This window comes from Cervus elaphus, chromosome 9, assembly GCF_910594005.1.
Source record: "Cervus elaphus chromosome 9, mCerEla1.1, whole genome shotgun sequence".
Lineage (NCBI taxonomy): Eukaryota > Metazoa > Chordata > Mammalia > Artiodactyla > Cervidae > Cervus > Cervus elaphus.
This window is the reverse complement of record NC_057823.1, coordinates 20740733-20755577: the sequence shown is the minus strand read 5'-3', so window position 1 is coordinate 20755577 and position 14845 is coordinate 20740733. Positions and strand designations below refer to the sequence as shown.

General features: G+C 44.1%; 1 protein-coding gene across 1 annotated transcript in view; it reads right to left on the bottom strand.

The window, feature by feature from the left end:
* Positions 1-14845, bottom strand: part of MLLT1 (MLLT1 super elongation complex subunit) — a 64593-nt gene that overhangs the window by 33694 nt on the left and 16054 nt on the right.

Genomic DNA, 14845 nt, shown 5'->3' with positions numbered 1-14845 from the left:
AATAAATAAAGATATTAAAAATAAATAAAAAATAAAAACAGCACCTATCCAGGATTCACAAAGAACTCTTACATCTCAACAACAAAAATAAAATGGGCAAAGGACGTGAATAGATATATCTTCAAAGAAGATATGCAAATGATCAACAAGCACATGAAAAGACGCTTTGCATCATTAGTCACCAGGGAAATGCAAATCAAAACCACGATGACATGCCACACGACACACACAAGGATGAAGGTAATTCTAGAAGTTATTATTAGGGAATTCCCTGGTCCAGTGGTTCAGAGGACACCACTCCAGGGGACATGGGTTAGATCCCTGGTCAGGGGACTAATCAAAGTTATTAAATAAAAACAGGAAATAAGGGTTGGGGAGGATGTAGATAAATTAGAACCCTCAAACACTGCTGGTAGGAATGTAAAATGGTTCAGCCATTGTGGAGAACACTTTGGTGGTGTCTCAAAAAGTTAACGGAGAAGGCAATGGCAATCCACTCCAGTACTCTTGGCCTGGAAAATCTCATGGATGGTGGAGCCTGGTAGGCTGCAGTCCATGGGGTCTCGAAGAGTCGGACACAACTGAGCGACTTCACTTTCACTTTTCACTTTCGTGCACTGGAGAAGGAAATGGCAACCCACTCCAGTGTTCTCACCTGGAGAATCCCAGGGATGGGGGAGCCTGGTGGGCTGCCGTCTATGGGGTCACACAGAGTCGGACACGACTGAAGCAACTTAGCAGCAGCAGCAGCAAAAAGTTAAATATAGAACACCGTGACCCAGCAACTCCACTCCCAGGTATAAACCTAAGTAAACTGAACACTGGTTTTCAAACAAGTACCTGTACACGTGTTCACAGCAATGCTATATCAGAGCAGCAGGTGATTCTCAGCAGCCAGCTTGATTCAGAAATAGCCCAAATGTCCTCCAACAGACGAAAGGAGACAAACTGTGGTACAGCCACAATTACTCAGCCATGTATGTATGTGTTCTCACTCGTATCCAACTCTTTGTGACCCCCTGGACTACAGCCCACCAGGCTCCTCTCCACGGGATTTCCCAGGCAAGAACACTAGAGTGGGGAGCCATTTCCTCCTTCAGGGTAACTTTCTGACCCAGGGATCGAACACACATCTCCTACATTGGCAGGCAGATTCTTTACCACTGAGCCATCAGGGAAACCCATTCAGCCATGAAAGGAATGAACTTTTGATACAGAACAATGTGGGTGAACTCAGTTATACAGCCAGACACGGAAGGTCACATGGAGAACAGCTGCTTAATGGATATGGGTCAATGTCTTGGGACTAGATGCAGATGCTCGCTGCCCAATACTGTGAATACCATTGACTTGCTCACATAAAAATGGTTAATTTTATGTTATGAGAATTTCACCTCAATTACAAAAAAAAAAAAGGTGTGTACGGGTGGGTGAGCTGACACACAGGCTGTACCACCAGGCTTGACAGACAACAGCTGCCCCTCCAGAATCAATTTGGCTCATCCTTCCAGGCACCCGCTCAACAAATATTTTCAGGTACAAGTGTTCTCACTCTGCCAGAGGCTGGCAGACACACTGAACAGCACTGGCAGGGCCCCGCCCCAGAGAACTGGCCTTCCAGGGGGCAGAGTCAGGCACTGGGCAAGCAGGCCTGTGTTCATTCCGGGGCTGGGGAGCAGGAGAGCGAGCACGCCAGGAGAAAAACCAAGGTCAGACCTGAAGATCAGAGAGACCCCTGGACTCTCCCACATCACAAGAGTGCAACCCTGGGCAGGCTCACCATTCGAGCCTTCCACCTCCCCATCTATGAGATGGGACCATGGGGCCGACCCTCTATGGGACTATGTGAGGCTTGGAGGAGCTGTCAGGGAAAATGCCTACAGCCACTGGCCTATCAGCATCCATACTTTTCCCCAAAGTGCAAAATTAGCTGAGGTGCAGCAACATTATAAGTAACAGTGCTCAACATTTATAACATCTCCGTAAGTGCAGAAGAACCATATAACAAAGGTCAACACCCGTCTGCTATTTAAAAAAAAAAAAATTCAACAAACTAGAAATAGAAGACATAAATGAAAAGCCCATAGTAAACATCATACTCAACAGCAAAAGACTGAAAACGTTCCTGATCTTAGAGGATGCCTTAAAGAAAGGCATGCCCACTTTCACCACTTTTATACAACACCTAAGAAGTCATAGCCAGAGCATCAGGCAAGAAAAAGAAAGAAAGGAAGGGAGGAAGGAAAACAGAAAGAGAAAGGAGGGAGCGGAGGGAGGAGGAAAGAAGGAAGAAAAATTGGAAACAAAGAAGTAAAACTATCTCTGATCACAGATGATATAATATTATATGCAAAATTCCTAGATTACACACACACAAAAAAACTGTTAGAACCAATGAACAAATCAGCAAAGTTATAAGATACAAAATCAACACACAAGAAATCAGCCACAGTTCTATACGCTAACAATGAACAATGTGAAAAAGAAATTAAGAAAATAATTCCACTTAAAATAACATCAGAAAGAATAAAATACTTAGGGATTAACCAAGGAAGATTTGTACAATGAAAACTAAAACATTGCTGAAAGAAATTAAAGACAAATGCAAAGATATCCCATGATCACGAATTTAGAAAAATTCACATTGTTAAAATGTCAATACTGCTTAAAGTGATCACGGGATTCGATGCAATCCCTAACAAAATCCCACAACTTTTTTTTTTTTTTTGCAGAAGTAGAAAACTCTACCCCCCAAATCACATGAAATCTCAAGGGACTTCAGTGAGTCAAAACAATCTTGAAAAATATTGGGAAAACTTACACTTACTGATTTCAAAACTTACTACAGAATGGAGAACCCAGAAATAAGCCCACACATTTATGGTAAATAAATCTACCACAAAGGAGGCAAGAATATACAATGGAGAGAAGTCAGTCTCTTCAATGAAGTGATGCTGGGAAAACTGGACAGCTACATGTCAGAGAATGAAATTAGAACATTCTCTAACACCACATACAAAAATAAACTCAAAATGGATTAAAGACCTAAATGTAAGACCATAAACCATAAAACTCCCAGAGGAAAACATCATAGGCAGAATACTCTTTGACATAAATTGCAGCAATATTTTTTTTTATTTGACTCCTAAAACAAAGAAAATACAAGCAAAAACAAACAAATGGAACCTAATTAAACTTAAAAGCTTTGCACAGCAACGGAAACCATCAGCAAAATGGAGAGACAACTACTAATGAGAAAACATCTCTGAACGATACAACTGAGGAGTTAGTGTCCAAACATAAACGGCTCACACGACTCACCGTCAGAAAAACAGATAACTCAATCACAAAACATTCAGAAGACCCGAACAGACATGTTTCCAAAGGGGACCTGCAGATAGCCAACAGGCACAAGAAAAGATGCTCAGCAACATTAATCATTAGAGAAATGCAAATTAAAACCACAATGAGGGACTTCCCTGGTGGTTAAGTGGTTAAGATTCCACCTTCCAATGCAGGGGACACAGGTTCCATCTCTGGCTGGGAAACTAAGATCCCACAAGCTGTGGAGCACCTAAGCTCACATGCCACAACTAGAAAAACCCTCATACTGCAACCAGAGAAGCCCGCGTACCAAAACTAGAGAAAGCCTGCATGCCGCAACAAAGACCCAGCCCAGCCAAAAAAAAAAAACACAGCCCTGCAATGAGATAGCACCTCACACCTGTCAGAATGGATATCAACAAAAAGAACACAAATAATGAAAGTTGGTGACCATGTGGATAAAAGGGATCCTTTGTACACTGTTGGCGGGACTGTAAATTCGTACTGAAAACAGTATGGAGGTTTCTCAAAAAACTAAAAACAGAACTACTACATGACCCAGCAATTCCACTCCTGGATATATATTAAAACAAAACAAAACAAAAAAAATCTAATTAAAAAAGATACATGTACCCCAATGTTCATAGCAGCACTATTTTCAATTGCCAAGATATGGAAGCAACCATCAACAAATGGATGGATAAAGAAGATGTGGCATATACAGATACATACTCAGATATACACACTTACATACACATACAAACATACATATACCATGGACTACTACTCAACCATAAAAATGAACAAAACTCTGCCATTTGCAACAATATAGATGGACTTGGGGGACATTATGCTAAGTGAAATAAGTCAGACAGAGAAAAGACAAACACAGTATGTTATCACTCATATGTGGAATCTGAAAAATAAACCAGTGAATACAACAAAAAGGAAACAGACTCAGAGATACAGAGAACAAACTAGTGGTTACCAGTGAGGAGAGTAAGGAGAGGAGGGGCAAGAGAGGGACTGGAGTTAAAGAGGTACACACTATGCCATGAAGAGAGAGAGAACAAAACGGGGAATACAGTCAACATTTTATAACAGTCGCAAATGCAGTGCAACCTTTAAAAACTGTGAGTCATTATGCTGTACACTTGTAACTTATATAATATTGTCCTTCAGCTACACTTCAATTAAAAATTTTTTAGAAAAATATTACAAAGCTATGGTAATTGAAACAGTGTGGTGCTGGGCATAAAGACAGATATACAGACCAATGGAATAGACCAGAAAGCCCAGAAATAAACTCTCATATATGTGGTCAAATGATTTCAACAAGGGCATCAAGACCATTCAACAAAAAAAGGACAAGTCTTCAACAAATGGTGCTGGGGAAACTGGATATCCACATTGAAAAGAATGAAGTTCAATGGGGCGGGATGGAGGCTCAAGAGGGAGAGGGTGTGGGTACCTTTATGGCTGATTCCTGCTGGTGTACAGCAGACACCAACACAACACTCTAAAGTAATTATCCTCCCATTAAAAATAAAAATTAAAAAAAAAAATGAGGTTCAACCTTTACCTAATACCATATCCAAAATTAACTCAAAATGGACCAAATATCTAAATGTAACAGCCAAAGCTATAAAATTCTTAGAAGAAAACACAGGGCAAAAGTTTCACAATATTGGATTTGATAATGCTTTCTTTCCATGTGGTTAGAAAGAAATCACTATGGTTTTTCCAGTAGTTACATATGGATGTGAAAGTTGGACCATAAAGAAGGCTGAGCACTAAATAATTGATGCTTTTGAACTGTGGTGTTGGAGAAGACTCTTGAGAGTGCCTTGGACTGTAAGGAGATCAAACCAGTCCATCCTAAAGGAAATCAGTCCTGGGTGTTCATTGGAAGGACTGATGCTGAAGCCGAAGCTCCAATACTTTGGCCACCTGATGCGAAGAACTGGCTCATTAGAAAAGACCCTGATGCTGGGAAAGACTGAAGGCAGGAGGAAAAGGGGAGGACAGAGGATGAGATGGTTGTATGGCACCATTGACTCAATGGACATGAGTTTGAGCAAGGTCCGAGAGATGGTGAAGGACAGGGAAGCCTGGCGCACTGCAGTCCATGAGGTCACAAAGGGTAGGACACAACTGAGCGACTGAACAACAACAAATGATATCTTGGATATGACACCAAAGGTACAGGCAAGAAAAGGAAAAATAGACAAATTGGACTTCATGAAAATTAAAACCGTTTATGCAAAGTACATGACCAACAGAGTGAAAAGGTAATCCACAGAATGGAAGAAAATACTTACAAATCATATATACAATAATGGATTACTACCCAAGACATACGGAGAACACCTAAAACTCAACAACAACAACAACCAGACAAACAAGGATTTCCCTCAAGGTCCAGTGTTAACACCTCACACTCCCAAGGCAGGAGGCACAGGTTCAATCCCTAGTCAGGGAACTAAGATCCCCCATGCCATGGGGGACAACCAGGAAAAAAAACTCCAATTCAAAAACTGGCAAACAGCTCAAACAGATATTTTTCCAAAGAAGATATACAAAAGCCCAGAAAGCAGATGAAAAGACGCTCAACATCACTAATCATCAGAGAAAGCAAGTCAGAACCACAATGAGGGAAGCCCCTGGCAGTCCAGTGGTTAGGACTCAGTGCTTTCACTGCAGAGGGTCCAGGTTTGATCCCTGGTCAGGCAATTATGATCCTACAAGCTGCATGGCAAGGTCAACAACAAAAACCCACAATGAGATAGCACCTCACACTCATTACTATGGATACTATCAGAAAAAGAGAGAAAGCAACAAGTGTTGACAAGGATGTGGAGAAACTGGAACCCTTGTGTACTGTTGGTGATATGTAAAATTGAGCAGCTGCTATGGAAAACAGCATGGTGGTTCCTCAAAAAATTAAAATAGATGTACTACATAATCCAGCAATTCTACTTCTGGGTGTGTACCCAAAAGAACCAAAAGCCCACAACACGGTAAATCAACTTATACTTCAATTAAAAAGTTAAATTAAAACTTTAAAAAAGAATTGAAAGCAGGGTATCAAAAATATATTTGTATACTTGTGCTTACAACAGCATTATTCTCAGTAGCTAAAACATGGAAGCAACCTGAATGTCCAAGATAGATGAGAGGATACTTAAAATGTGCTCCATCCACACAATGGAATATTGCTCAGCATTAACAAAGAATGAAACACTGACACACACCACAGTATGGATGAGCCATGAAGTAAGCCAAATACACATATTGTTACAATTCCGCTTACATGAGGTACCTATGATAGGCACATTCATAGTGATAGAAAGTAGAATACAGGTAACCAGGGACTGGGGGTAGGAGAAGTTATTATTTAATTGGCAGTTTTATTTGGGATTATCAGAAAGTTCTGGAAACAGAAATAGTGGCTGCAAACCATTGTACATATTTTTTTGGATGAATTTTTTATTGTGATAAAATATACATAAAACTTAACATTTTAAACATTTTCAGGTGTACAATTTGGTGGCATGTAGTATATTCACGATGTCGTGCATCATGTCCATCATCACTATCCATTCCCAGAGAGTTCTCATCATCTGAAACAAAAACTGTGTACCCATTAAAAAACAATTCCCTAGATAAAGAAAATGTGGTGCCTATCTACAATGGAGTATTACTCAGCCATAAAAATGAATGAAATAATGCCATACGCAGCAACATGAATGGACCTAGAGAGTGGCATGCTAAATGAAGAGAGTCAGATAGAGAAAGAAATATCATATGACATCTCTTACATGTGGAATCTAAAAAGAGACAATAAAAATGAACTCACAAAACAGAGACTCACAGACTTAGAGAATGAACTTATGGTTGTTGGAGGGGAAGGGATAGTTAGGGAGTTTGGAATGGACATGTACACACTGCTATATTTAAAATGGATAATCAACAAGGATCTCCTGTATAGCACATGGAACTCTGCTCAATGTTATATGGCAGCCTGGATGGGAAGGGGGTTCGGGGGAGAATGGATACATGTATATGTATGCCTGAGTCACTTTGCTATTCACCTGAAACTATTATAACAAATGTTAATCGGCTATTCTCCAATACAAAATTTAAAAATAATAATAATTCCCCAAGTCCCTAGTAACCACTATTCTGCTTTCCATCTCTGTGAATTCGCCTATTCTAGAAACTTTACACAAGTGGAATAACATAGTATTTGTCCTTTTGTGTCTGGCTTACTTCACATCATGCGCATTCTTAATGACACTGAATTACACTTTAAAATGGCTTCAATGATAAATATTAGGTTACGGATGGACTTCCCTGGTAGCTCAGCTTGGTAAAGAATCCGCCTGCAATGTGGGAGACACGGGTTCGATTCCTGGGTCGGAAAGATCTCCCGGAGAAGGGATAGGCTACCCACTCCAGTATTCATGGGCTTCTCTGGTGGATCAGAGGGTAAAGAATCCACCTGCAATGCAGGAGACCTGGGTTCAATCCCTGGGTTGGGAAGATCCCCTGGAGGAGGGCAAGGCAACCCACTCCAGTATTCTTCCCTGGAGAATCTCCATGGACAGAGGAGCCTGGCGGGCTACAGTCCATGGGGTTGCAAAGAGTCAGACACTACTGAGCGACTAAGCAGCAGCAGCATGTTACAGATAAACATTATGTTACAAACACAAATGACAAAATCAGACCAAACTACATCCAAGTCAAGAACTTCTGCTCTTTGCAGGACACTAAGAGATTAAGTGATTGAGAAGACATGCCACAGACCAAGAAAATATCTGCAAAATCAAAGTTTGACAAAGGAGTGATATCCAGAAACATAGAGAACTCTTACAAACTCAATAAGGAAGGAGACATCCCAGATTTTACAAAATGGTCAGACACTTTGAACAGACACCTCCTCAAAGAAGTTAAAGGCAAATAAGCATATGAAAATATGCTCAATGCCATAAGTCATAAGGGAAAAGTCCAGAACCAGATGGTTTCACTGTTAAACATTACCAAACAATCAAAGAATTAAGACCAATCCTACTCAAACTCTTCCAAAAACAGAAGAGGAAGGAACACTTCCTAACACATTCTGTGAAGCCAGTACTACCCTCACACCAAAGCCAGACAAAAAATACCATAAGAAAACTACAGAGCAATACTCTTTGTGAATATAAAATTGTCAAAATAACAGCACACCAAATCCAACAGCACATTAAAAAAATTATACATATAATTAAGTGGAAATTTATCCCAGGAATGATAGTCAATGTAATACACCACAGTACTAAAATAAAGGGGGAAAATTCACATGATTATCTCAACAGAGGTAGGAAAAAGTGCTTGAAAAAAACGTTACGCCCTTTCATGAAAACACTCAGTAAACTGGGAATAAAAAGGGACTTTCTTAATCTGATAAAGGGCATTTAAGAAAAATCCACTGCTAACATTATACTTGATTTAAAAAAAAAAAAAAAAAAAGACTGAACATTTTCCCTCTAAGTCAGGAACAAAATAAGAAAGACCATGTTTGACATTACTATTCAACACTGTACTGAACTCCTAGCCAGAGCAATGAGGCAAGAAAAAGAAAAAAGGTGTCCAAATACCAAAAGGTATTCTGTAACGGCAGAAAGCAAAGATGAACCAAGGAGCCTCCTGATGAGGGTGAAAGAGGAGAATGAAAAAGTTGGCTTAAAACTCAACATTCAAAAAACTAAAATCCTGGCATCCAGTCCCATCACTTCACGGCAAATAAAAGGGGAAAGACTGAAAACAGTGACAGATTTTCTTTCCTTGGACTCCAAAATCACTGCAGACAGTGACTGTAACCATGAAATTAAAAGACGCTTTCTCCTTGGAAGGAAAGCTATGACAAACCTACACAGCACATTAAAAAGCAGAGACATCACTTTGCTGACAGAAGTTCCCATAGTCAAAGCTATGGGTTTTCCAGTAGTCATGTATGGATGTGAAAGCTGGACCATAAAGAAGGCTGAGTGCCAAAGAACTGATGTTTTCTAATGGTGGTGCTGAAGAAGACTCCTGAGAGTCCCTTGGAAAGCAAGGAGATCAAACCAGTCAATCCTAAAAGAAATCTACCCTGAATATTAATTGGAAGGACTGACACTAAAGCTAAAGCTCCAATACTTTGGCCACCTGAAGGGAAGAGAGACACACTGGAAAAGACCCTGATGCTGGGAAAGACTGAAGGCAAAAGAGGGTAGCAGAAGATGAGATGGTTAGACAGTATCACCGACTCAATGACATGAATCTGAGCAAACTCAGAGATAGTGAAGGACAGGGAAGCCTGCCATGCTGCAGTCCATGGGGTCACAAAGAGTTGGGCACGACTTAGTGTCTGAACAGATCCAAACTGACAGGAAAAAAATGAAACTACCTCCATTTGCACATGATATCCTTTATGCAGAATATCCCAAAGAAGCCACAAAAAATTGCTAAAGATAATCAACAGATTCAGTGAAGTTACAGAGGACAAGATCAACATACACACAAATCAGCTATGTTTCTATAAACCAGCAATGAACATTCCAGAAGGAAATTAAGGGAACAATTCCATTTTACAATAGCATACAACAGACTAAAATATCTAGGAAAAAATGTAACTGAGAAAGTAAAATACTTGTACATGAAAACTACAAAACATTTCAGAAAAGAAATTAAAGAAGACCTATAAATGAAAGACATCCCCTATCCATGGTCTGGAAGACTTTAATATTGTTAAGATGGCAATGTCTCCAAAATGTTTACAGATTCAATGCAATCCCTGTCAAAAGTTCAGTGGTCTCTTCTGCAAAAATGGAAAAGTCCAATGTCAGATCCATACATAATGCCAAGAGGCCCACATCAACCAAAACCATATTAAAAAACAAAAACCCCAACAAAATTGGAAAACCCACATATTCTGATTTCAAAACTTCTTACAAAACTACAGTAATCAGAATGGTACTAGTATAAAAGTGAAAGTGAAAGTTACTCAGTCATGTCCGACTCTTTGAGGCCCCATGGACTACACAGTCCAAGGAATTCTCCAGGCCAGAATACTGGAGTGGGCAGCCTTTCCCTTCTCCAGGGGCTCTCCCCAACCCAGGGATCAGACCCAGGTCTCCTGCACTGCAGGTGGACTCTTTACCAGCTGAGCCACCAGGGAAGCCCTAGTCTAAGGACAAATGTAAAGACCAATGGAGCAGAACTGAGTCCAGAGAGAAAGCGAACCATATACAACCAACTGATTTTCGACGATGATGCTACAGTTACTTCACGGTGGGGGAAGAACAGTCTCTTCAACAAATGGTGCTCAGACAACTGAAAGATCACATGGAAAAGAATGAAGTTAGACCCTAACTCATCCCACACACAAAAATTAACTCAAAATGTGTCGTCCCCAGCCACCATTGAACAAGCCGCACTTCGCCTTCCTATGCACTTCTCACGCCAAATGAGTGTCCTTCTCTTGGTGAACTAGTGCCATCTTTCCCTCATTTCTGTACCCCTGCTGTCTGAAACGGCCCCAGGCACAGTGCCAAAGTACTGTCCAGGGGTCCCAATCCCAGGAGAGCTGTGAGGTGCCTTCCAGAGAAAATATGTCCACCAGACAAGCTTAGTGCCAGCGTGAATGACGGTGCTGTGAGTCCACTGTTAACAGTCAACAATGAAACAGTGAATAAGGAGCCATCAAACAGAAGTGCCCAGAAAACAAGGCTATGTGTCCCTCTGCTGACAAAACCGTGACCAGGAACTTAACCTCTAGGCCCCTTGCAGCAAAGGTTCAGTTTTCACTAACTCAGTGTTCCTGGTAACTTTACGTAACTATTTTGAGGAAGAAGAATCGACTGTATATATGTGTGGAGGTGTGGGGGGGTGTGTTGAAACAATGGAATATTCTTCAGCCATAAAAAGCAATGAAGCACTGACACACAGCACAACTTGGTGAACCCTGAGAACACGAAGCTCAGGGAAAGAAGCCACACACAAAAGGCTGCGTGTTGTGTCATTCCTTCTGCATGAAATGTCCACAACAGGCAAATCCAGAGACACAAAGCAGGTCAGAGGCTGCCAGAAGATGAGAGTGGGGATGGGGAGACAAAACATTTGACATTAGAGAGGCTGCGTAACATCACGAATGCACTAAATTCTGCTGAATTATACACTTTAAAATGCTTAACTGCACAGGACGTGAATTTCACCTCAGTAAAAATTTTATTTTACAACTGTCATATCATAGGAAAACATTTGGCCATTGACCCCAGTTCCTGATCTTGGAAATCGCTCAGCTGTGTCCAATTCTTTGCGACCCCATGGACTATACAGCCCATGGAATTCTCTAGGCCAGAATACTGCAGTGGGTAGCCTTTCCCTTCTCCAGGGGATCTTCCCAACCCAGGGATCAAACCCAGGTCTCCCAAATTTCAGGCAGATTCTGTGCCTGATCTTGGGATCTCCTGAGTGAAGGGGTGACAGGAGCGTTCTGTGCTCTAATGAGGTAGCTCCAGGTGGGCCCCTAGGTGGCTTAGGATGGGGCTGGTCCCCAGAAAGACCAAGTCTTGACGAGAAGCTCATCCCCTGTCCTGACCTCCAAGCTCCAGGGCAGGGGAGGGTGGAGACTGAGTTAGTTAGCAATGGTCAGTGACTGACTCATGCCTTCTTAACAAAGCTTCCATAAAACCCCTAAACATGGGGTTTGGAGCCCTCAGGGAGAGCAGGCGAGCGTGCAGGTGCAGGTATGGTGGGGGGAAAGGACCTGGAAGTTCCACCCCAACCCACACCAGGCCCAGCCTCTCTCCCAGCTGGCTGCTTCTGACCTGCATCCCACATACTAAATCCAAAACAGGAAGTAAAATGTCGATCAGAGTTCTGTGAGAGCCTGAGGGGGCTGTGGGAAACCCTGATTTACAGCTGGTCCATCAGAAGCACAGGAGGCGCCGGTCACAGGGTACACCATGGGGCTGAGCCCTGACCTGAGGGTCTGTGCTAATTTGATGGCTACTGGCAGAGACAGCTAAGCTCCTGGACACCTGGACGGGGTCTGGAGAACCAGAGCCAGAGGAGAGGTGCTGGGAAGGATGCTGCATTTGGCACTAAAAGCAAGTGAATAGAAACAGCTCAGCGATGCCCAGAAGAACTTTTAAGTCAGAAGAACCCAACCCCACCCCTCTTTTTTCCACCCAGGCTTTGGGGAAAGGAGTGGTTTATCTGTATAAGAACATCCTGCCAACAGGTCAAACAGAATGTGGCCTCAGATAAGTGCTAGTGCCAAACACCACGGAACCCAGAATTCCACTGTTCCCCAGCAGGTGCCATGGCCAGGGGCAGATGCAGCCAGAATGCCTCAGGCACACACAAGAAAACGTCCTGCGTCTGAGAGAGAGCCCTCCTGTCACCTTCCTTTATCTCTGGGGCCTCGACTCCTGGGGCCTAAGGCCGTAGGGACTGCCTGCTCCGTTCACCCTGTGTGCCCAGGCTGACCCTGCAGTGACACCAGCGATGAAGCACTCACTCCGTGCTGGGACCAGACCACGTGCCCGCCCTTCCATCTCTCCTAATCTTCCCAACAGCCTGAGAAGCAGACACGACTGAAATCTATCTCATAGACAGAGAGACGGGTCCAGAGAAGTGGCTTGTCCACAGCTGCTCCTCATTGCTTAGCACAGCAATGATCAGCTCACCTAACTGATGACTGAACGGTGAGGAGGGCTAAACTCCGATGGCGGCTCTTGTCTACGTGGGTGGGGTGGGGGTGGGAGAAGCCACTAGCAGGTCCTCCCCAGATGGCCCTACACCATGCACATCCCACATCTGCAGCAGCTGCTTCTGCCATAAACCCGCCCTTGCTTTTCCACACTTGTCTGGGCTCTACTAACCTCCAAAGGGACCCACATTTAGACAACACTTGTAGAAGCAAGCAAACAGCAGAATTCACGAATGGCCGTCATCCTGGGTCACATCCGTTTTGCGTACGTGTATGTGAACACAAGCTCTGCCGGTCCAAGTGAGCCCCCCACGATCAAGGTGCAGCCCAGCCCATGTGACTGGGCGTCTAGGCGCTCCTGCATGCAGGCTGGGGATGTGACCGCCCTCTGGGGCCTGGCCAAGTACTCAGTAATAAGCAGCACCCAGCAGAACACGAGGTGCACCCAATGGGACCTGTGACCCGCACCCCAGTCCCTCCCCAGGTGGTCTCACAGTGCAGGGCTGCCCACTACAGCCCTAAGGGCAAAGCCACCACCGGGAGCAGAGGATTCTAGTCATGGGACACAGGGCACAGGAGCGCACCCAGCACCCATCTCGAGAACGGGCTCACAGCTCCACGCCGGCCCCAGTGCCTAGCGCTGCAGATACGGAGGTATCCATGCACATGGCTTTCTCCAGGTGCACTTGCTCTATCTCCCCAGCCACCCAGAGGGGCTCTGATCAGCATTTCATTTGCACAGCCTCCCCGTGGGGCAGGAGGGCTGGACACACACGTGCCAGGGACTCACCCCAGCCCTGTGCCTCCACACTCCCCAAGCAGCAGGAGGCCTCCCGGGGTCTGGCTTCCTAAGCCACAGGGCGCCAACGCCCCTGGGGGCACAGTGCCCCTCCTGTGCCTGTGCAGACAGGTTGGACTCTCCTCTCATCAGCGGCCAGTCACCTTGACGCCCAGAAAAGCAGGGTGACCTGCAGTCCCACCATCAAATCCCATACCCACTGAAATGTTCCTCAGTGCACCCGAGCTCTGCCCCTGACACCAGGGATTCTCAGAAGAAGCGGCTTGTCAAGTGAGCGGTGGCACCTACGGGCCCCCCAGGATGTCATCCCCCCTGAGAGGTGGCAGAGCTGCCCACAGCCAGTCCAGCTGTATGCATGGAGAAGCATCCAGCCAGCAGGCATTCAGAGTCAGGTAAAGTCACCACTGCCGGCTGGACATACCTGCGAGAAGCAACAGAGGCTTACTGCCAGGCAGACAGTGGTTAAATGCTGGGTACTGGGCTTCAGAAAAAAAGTTCTGGTCTGAACTATGTCCCCAGTTTCTACACTGACTCCCACGCCCCTCGTGATGGTGCTGGGTCACAAGGATGGAGCCCTCGGAACCGGATTAGTGCTTCCACAGACTGCTCGCGCTTCCCCACGGGAGGGCACAGCAAGAGGAGCATGTGACCTGAAGCACGGCCCTTCCCTGACCGTGCTGGCGCCTAGTCCCGGCCCTCCAGCCGCTGGAACGCTAAGCAAACAACTTCTGGTGTTTCTGAGCCGCCCTGTCTGTGATATTGTGTTATCACAGCCTGAACACTGAGATGATTTCTATTTTTTTCCACTTTAAGCACATAGAGAATACTACAGAGAGAACACCCTCCTGTGATCCTACCACCCGGATTACCTTTACCATCTTTCGTACATATGATCCCTTTTTTCTATAAATACCATACACACAACTTGCTTTTCTCATTCAACAACACTTAAAGCTCTCTCCCCCAAGGCCGTCAACAGTTCC